A 7,825-nucleotide genomic window follows, 5' to 3' on the forward strand; every position below is an offset into this window, starting at 1 on the left:
CACACACACACACACACACACACACACCCGCCAGTCTCAGTCCTGCCCTCCCCTGCCGCTCACACTCGCTCCTCCTCCCTGTACGAAACCAGCAGATTCTTCAGAGTCCAGGAAGGCCACTCTGGCTGCCCCAACTTGGCACACTGAGCAGGTTGGCAAAATATGTCTGAGGGGCCTGGGGGTTGGCATAAGCCATCTCCCCCTCCCCGGGGCGGGGGAGCAGCTCCTATCCAGAGAAGAGCCAGCAGGTGGCTAACGCCATCCCCTGGAACTCAGGGAAAGATAGGACATGCCTACAGGACTGGGGGCGAGTCCCTTCCAGCCCCATGGCTGTGTGGAGGGCCCCAGACCTGGCACTGTATCGCTGGGGTCCCGTCGGCTGGCTGGGCACCCTGCTTGGCTCCCCCTCCCAGGACTGGGCTTCCCTGTGGACATGGAGGGGCCGCCCATCCCGCCCTGTGGCTCAGCAACCCTGCAGGGCACCTTTGGGGTTCACACCTGCTGGGAGTGGCTAAGTGGGGTGCGGGTGCTGCTCTTCGTGGAGCTCTACCAACCTCATGGGTCTCAGCTTCTCCCTCAGCCCCCAAAGCCCAGGTACTGCTCCCCAAAGTCTAACACACACCCTGAACCCCATCTTGGCCTCCACTTCCAGAGCACACAGCTCCCACAGCCCGGGGCTCACGCCCCTTGCCCTCACTTGCATTCACTGTGCTGCAGGCCACTTCTCCTGTGGGGGGGTGGCCAGGAGATCTTGGGGTCCCAGTCCCGTGGAGAACAGAGCCAGGGGCCCCTTAGGGACCAGAGACGAAAGTGGTTCTGACCACTTCTGGAGAGGGAATTGGCACAGGGGCTTCTGGGTGCTGGCCCGGGGTCACAATGCGGGCGGGTCTCCAGGGCCACTGCCGCCACCCCCACAGAGGGCCCCCACACCCCAACCCCTCCCTGAGGCTTGGTGACACCTGGCCATCCTGGGTCCCCCCGGTCCAACAGCTTGGGCTTCAGCTGGCCCAGGACCCAGGAAGGAGTCAGAAAGGCTGAGATGCCCCCTCTGGCCCAGGGCCTCCTGTGAGCCAGCCACCCCACCCCTGGGCAGTGGCACCCAGGACCGGGCCAAGCTTCCCATAGGCCCCAACGCTGCCCTTCCTGGCCACAGCCCCCAGGCCCTGTTTCATGTCCATGAGCCCAGGCAGGCTTTCAGGGCTGAGTGGGCTGGGTCTCCCACACCCAAACCTACCTCAGAGACCTCTGCCAAGCTCGAAATGCTTCAAGAAAGTGAAGGTGCGGTGGCATACACCTGTAATCCCAGCACTCGGGAGGCTGAGGCAGGAGGATCACTGCAAGTTCTAGGCCTGCCTCAGGTACAAACGGAGTTCAACTCTAGCCTGAACTGCACAGTGAGAAGCTGTCTCAAAAAAAAAATCCAAAAAAGAAAGTGAAGGCTGCCAGGCATTGTGGTGCACACCTATAATCCCAGCACTCGAGAGGCTGAGGCAGGAGGATCAAGAATCTGAGGCTAGCCTGGGCTACTCACTCGGCGCTCAACCCTGTGAAAAAACCAAAAAAGGAAAAAAAAGTGGAGGCAGCAATGCCTCAACAAAGCCACTAGAGGGCACAGGAGAGTTGTCCTGCCTGAAGCGGGGCGTGCTTTCGGGGAGTGCCCTGTGTGAATGCATCTGTGTGTGTGTATGTGAGCCTGCACATGAGTGCATTTGGGTGGGAGTGTGTGTGTCCGTGCACACATGGTGGTGGTGTGTGCATGCGTGTGAACACGTGCATATGCCTGTGCCCGTGTGGGTGGCCCGGGACCTCGGGGTCTGGCATCCCCAGACCCCACCTCCAGGAGAGCGCAGGAAGGAGCAGCAGCAAGCGGGAGGCAGGCAGTGCTGAGAGCAGCTCGGGCTGGCCGAATGCAGAGGGAGACGGGCCCAAAGAGTGGCAGAAGAGCAGCTGGTCGCTCCCCTGTTCTCCGCCAAAGCCAGACCCGGCCCCCCGTGGCTCCTGGAGGCTCCGGCTGCCCTGGGCATCTCAGGCCCCACCACAGCGGGACCAAGGTGACGAAGGCCCCAACCCAGAGAGTGGGTCCGCCGCTCCGCACTCTCGGCTCTCTTCCCTGTCCGGGAGGGCGTGGCCAGCGGTCAGTGGCCCCTGCTGCTTCCTCTGGCTCTGTGGGCACCTGGCCTTTCCGCCTCGGTGGCTCCGGCTGCCCTGTGCGGGTCTTGTCCGTGGCCTGTCCTGTCTCTGTGTCCTCTCCTCTGCATGTAAGGACCTGGAGATCTCTAGCCAAACCGTCTCCAAAGACCCCCCTTTCCAAAAGGGCCCAGGCTGCAGGCGGCACGAGTTTTGGGGGACCCTCCTCAAGACCGCACTCACCAGGAGTTCGGTGCTCACAGCCGCACCCAGCTGAGCCTCCTGTGAGATTGGGACTCAAACCTGTGGTTTCGGGTCCCCATAGGGTCAGCCCTGAGGCCTTGCAGTAGGGCTGGGCTGGAAAAGGGCTGCGCCCCCGCCCCTCACAGCCGCAGCATCTGGAGCCCGTGAAATGTGAGTGATCCCAAGGTTAATTAATTATTACATTAAAGACGCACCCGTCCAGGGGCCCTGCAAACAGGAAAGTATTAATCACCCGTTTCCTCAGACTGACAGGCACATTTCCCTAAATTCCTCCGCTGCTGACTTAACCAAATGATAATCTCCCATGAAGTCACAGCTCATGAATATTCCAGCATCGCAATTTTCTTTTTAAAAGGACAGACTTATTATTTCATTTTTAAGTTTGCTGTCATGAATAATAATTTTCTGGCTTGTAAGATAATGAAATGGCAGGGGCCATCCTGGTCTGCCAAGAGCTGGGCGCCTGACCACACGGCCGCCAATCCCTGCAACACCGGGGACGGAGACAACAGATCTTCCCGCTGCCGGTCCTGACAAGCAGTCAGACTACAGGGCAGCGGCTGACTTGGAGGGAACAGGCAGACATGGGTTGACCCCTCCTGCAACCTCTGCAGTCATCCACACGCTGGGCCAGCTTGTTGGAGCGGGGTCACGTGTCTGACACCCACATCTCCCAGGAGAAGAGGGCCACTTGGTTCATGGTATCCAGGGTGCAGTCCCTGTCGTCTGGCTGTAAGCCAGGAACATCGTGGCAGAAAGGGCCTGGGGAACAAAGATACTTGGTTCGTGGTAGCTGGGAAACAGCAAGGACCTGTGCTGGAGAGGAAGAGGGAGCAGGCATAGACCCAAGGCCACACCCATCGTCCACCCAGACACACAGAGGTGCTCTTTCCTAGTCTCTCTGGCAGCTCTTAATCCAACCAAGCTGACGCAGTAGTTATCCGTCCTGCCATCCGTGACTGGGTGAGGGGTTAGGAAGTTTGGCCCCAACAACACTGACTCCACCTCCTGCTCTGCTGTGGGTGTGCTGTGTGATCTTAGACAGGGCACCCAGCTTCTCTGGACTTGCATTTCCTTCTCTGTAAGCCAGGGGCAGCAGGCTGGTTGGACTCCAGGGTTCCTGGTGCCGGGGCCGGACTTCTTGTGCCCTCACCAACCCTCCGCTCAGGGACGACAAGGCCTCTGGCCAGCTGCTCAGCTCCTCTGCTGTGACAACACCCAGAGCTGGGCAGAAGCAAGGCACCTCCGGCAGCTTCCCAGAGCATCTTCCCAGCACCCTTTCCATTGTTTAAGGCAGTCACAGCTGGGCCGGGCATCCCATAAACCACAGCAATTCACCAAACACACGTGTAAGTGGGGTGAGGTTTCACGGCGCCCTTCCTGACTGCTCAGGAAAGCAGGGTGTGCTTTCCGCAAGGAGCGAGGCCACCCTCAGACTCCTTTCTCCACTTGGCACCCGGCACCGTCCCCGTCTCCACCTCCAGGGTGAGTCTCCCTGCTAAAGGACCAAGGCTCCAGGCTGGGTGGCAGCCACCCTGGGCCCCGCCACCCTCGTGCCCAAGTCTCCCATCCAGCAGGGCCCTCTGTGCCGCCCAGGTTCGGGCTCCCCGGACGGGCGCTGGAGCCTGAAGTCTCTGTGGTCTTCTGCCGCTCTGGGTCTCACCCTGCATGTGGACAGGGCAGGGCGGGCAGCTCTGCTCACCTGACCTCAGACCACAGGGGCCCCGGGGGCGCCATAGCTCTGCCGGTCCTGAGGACCCCAGGAACCACTGAGAGTCACTCCCTGGAGCCTGCCAGCCTCCACTGAGAGTCACTCCCTGGAGCCTGCCAGCCTCCTTTCTCTTTTTTTCCTCCTTCATGGTGTGTGTGTGTGTGTGTGTGTGTGTGTGTGTTGTGGGGATTGAACCCAGGGCCTTTGCACATTGAGCTCCATCCATCTCCAGCCCTTTTTATTTTGAGGCAGGGCCTTGCTGTCTCTAAGTTGCCTAGGCTGGGCTCAAACTCACAGTCCCCCTGTCTCAGCCTCCCAGTGCTGGGATTGCAGGTGTGCACCCCCAGGCCTGCTTCTTGCTTTCATTTTAGAGGGACCTGTCCCACCTCACTGTTCAGAACAGTAATACAGGGTGGGTAAAGCACCTTGACCTCACTCCCTGCAGGCAGCCAGCACTCCAGCCTGCAGGGCCCAGGGATCCGGGTGTTTGGTCCGCAGCAGGTCTCAGCGCTGTGCTCGGCCGAGGCAGCGGCAGCCGCGGGTAAAGACCGGAGCACCGGGGCGTCTGTGGCCATGCCAGGCACTGCGTCCCAGGGAGTCTGCGTGGCAGGGCCTCTGAGGCAGGGCTGCCAGAGCCCCACGCCCTTCCCGCCCAGCTCGGGCACCTGGAGCTGTGTGCACGGCAGGTGGTTGCACCTGGCAGGGTGAGGAGGGCAGGCCTGCCCGTGGGCCATCTCTAGCTACAGTTTCCATCCACTAAATGACATAGCCCCTCGTGTCCTGTGACAAGGAGGAGGACGGGCTCCTCTCAGGTCCACCCCAGGGACAAGGCCTGTCCCGGAGGCCTCAGGCTAGGCACACAGGGCAGGAGTGGACTGACCTCTCCTCCCCGCCATGTCTGCCCCACCTGGTCCTCCCTGCCCAGCCCGGCAGGGTCTCCCAGGATGCTGGAAGTGCTGGAGAACGTGGGAGGTCCAGTGGCCCAGCGCAGTCAGCTGCCTTCTCCAGCTCACAGGGCCAGAGCAGGATGGCCCAGGCCTGCCCAGCTCACCAGGCCCTGGGAGGGTCTCCTTGCCCTCTCCATGGTACTGAAAGCCCACTCGGCCTCCCTCTGGCCAGCCCTGGCCCTGCCGTCCACAGCACTCCACCACCTGTCTGACAGCAGGGCCTCCACCTGGCCGCCCACCTGCCGTCAGCCGCTTCCTCCATCTGGGTCTGATGGCTCTGGAGCCCTCACCCTCCCGGGCACGGGGTAACAGCACTCGGGGCGTCCTGCTCACCCAAGCTGAAGCTGGGGGCAGATCCCTTCCTGCTTGGAGGTGGACAGACTGCAGGCCCCTGAGGTCTTCTGCGGTGAATGTGAGGGCCTGGCCCCTCCTTGTCCCTGCTTGGCTTACCTGGTACAGACCCAGGAGAGAATCTCGGGTCACACAGCAGCTCTGTGTTTGCATTTGGAGATGCTCTACACCAAGGCAGAGCCCCATCACCATGCACCGCGTGCGGCTTTCTGGACTTTGGGGGAGCAGCCATCCTCACCAGCACGTCTTCCTCATTCCTGCCTGGGGCTCTTGTTTGCTGCGCGGGAAGCTGGCTACGAGCAAATGGCAGCATGGCCAGAGGGTGATTTCGGAACCAAACAGATCTGGACCCAGGTTCCAGCCGCGTGGGCCCAGATGTTGGCCAGGAGGGACAGCAGAGTGAAGGGGTGATGTGGCGGCCACCTGCCCTGTCGGTCCTGACACAGGGAGACACGGTGGCCGTGGTGCCGGCAGCACCTCTCCCCTGTTCTCTGGCTGGGTCACAGCAGTGACCCCGGCTTCCAGGGTGGCGTCTGCAGGTGCCAGAAGCTGGGGCTCACGCCTGAGGCAGGAAGCGCCGGCTCTGCTTCTGGGAACCCAGGCAGCTAAGTGACTTCCTCGCTGAATATTTCATGACCTGCATTAATGGCTTTCTGGTGTTTTTCATAACAAAGCCATCCACATTATGACAGGTTAAGATGTGGCTACTCCGGTCACTCTCCCTCCGAAGCTGCCGGGTGCTGCTCATTCCTGCCGCTCTCCTCCCCAAGCTGCCTCCTCAGGACGCTGCTCCTCCAGCCGACACCTGCGGGGAAGGAATCAGGCTCTGGGTGGGGGACCCGGGACCCAGGGGCACACTGAACCTGAGCACAGCCCGCACCTCCGGGAGCAGCACTGCTGTTTTTGAGTTAATTGAAGTCCATACTTTGTTCAGATTTCCTTGGTTTTTACCTTGGTTTGTCCTTTTCCTGTCCCAGGACACCACGCCACATATCACCTCCCCTCTTGGCTGTGGCAGCATCTTGGACTTCTGTCGGTGAAACCTCTCCAGCTGGGCTGTGTCTACTGCGAACCTCGAGAGCAGCCCTGGCGGTGGCCTGCAAGGACCCAGAGGTGTCTGGGTGTGGCCATCGTAGGCCCTGGTGCTGATGTTGGTTTTGACCCTGCAAGGAGCCCACTCCGGGGCTCTGATGAGCAGCACCCCACACTCTCCAAAGGTCACGTGCAGCCACTCATGGGGCTGGACCATGTGTGTCACTTGGGGTTCCCTCCCACTGGGGACTGGTCAGCTGCCCCACCCCGCCCGCCTGGCCACGGCATCACAGCAATGTGGACCCGGCTCTGTGGACACAGGCCAGAGCCCAGGGTGCCTCCACAGGGCTGGGGACTGCCCAGGCTCCGCCCCTGAGAGCCCCGCGCAGGCCTAGCGCCCCTCTCTGGTTTCCCACTGGGAATTTTCTAAGCATATACTTGGGCTTTTTGAATTGTGGTAAAGAACACGAGGCAGGAACGTCAGTCCATGCCCACCGTGCTAGCCCCTCCATGCGTCCCTTCTCCCCGGCTGCCCACCATCGCCTCACTGGGACTTCGCAGGCTCACACGCGTGTCCTGGTGCTCGCCTGCTTCCTCCTGGAGGGCTGCACAGCCAGATGTCTTGAACGCTGGTGACCTGCAGTGCTGGAGTCACAGAGGCCCTCTGGAGCAGGAGGCGCCCCTGCCAAGAGGTTCCCTAGCCACCCACCCCAGGCGGGTGCCCAGAGGGTGGGGCTGCAGCTGAGGCAGTGACCCATGGGCCTGTGGGACCCAGAGATGAGCTGGGGTTTGGTGAGACTGGGTGACACCCCCAGGAGGGCAAGCCAGAGCTGTAGCCTTTCCTCCCTGCATCGCCTGGCAGCTCTGGGGCTGCATCTGTTTTCCTTTAATTTCTACGTGTATTAGTCTGTGCTGCAGTCTGTGATTAGCACGTCCCCTCCGCGGGTTGGTGAACATACATGACACATCTGTATTTTTTTACTCCCCTTCCTCTTCTTTTCTCTTGCTCCCTCCGTCTCTTGGTCTCCTTGCCTCTTGCAAAAGATCTATGTCCCTGTTTCCTGTTATCTATCTTTTCTTTTGCTCTTTAATGTATTCATGCTCTGGATTTCTCACCTGAGAGAAACCACACAATATTTAAGCTGTTTATCTGATCTATTTCTCTTAACACTGGTGTCAAGGTACATCCAGTTCCCTACAAATGAGTCCAACTTATCCTTATTTATGGCTGCATAGTACTCCATGGTGTGTAAATAGCACATTTTCCTAGAAATAATTCATAACAGTAACTAAAGTGCCTTTCTGAGTGAGGTGGGTCATTTAGCAGATCACTCAAATCACACGGCTGAAGAGCTGCTGTGGGAACTCCTAGTGCATGGCCCCAACTCAAGCA

Source organism: Fukomys damarensis, unplaced genomic scaffold (assembly GCF_012274545.1).
Source record: "Fukomys damarensis isolate Sample0158 unplaced genomic scaffold, DMR_v1.0_HiC HiC_scaffold_36, whole genome shotgun sequence".
NCBI classification, from domain to species: domain Eukaryota; kingdom Metazoa; phylum Chordata; class Mammalia; order Rodentia; family Bathyergidae; genus Fukomys; species Fukomys damarensis.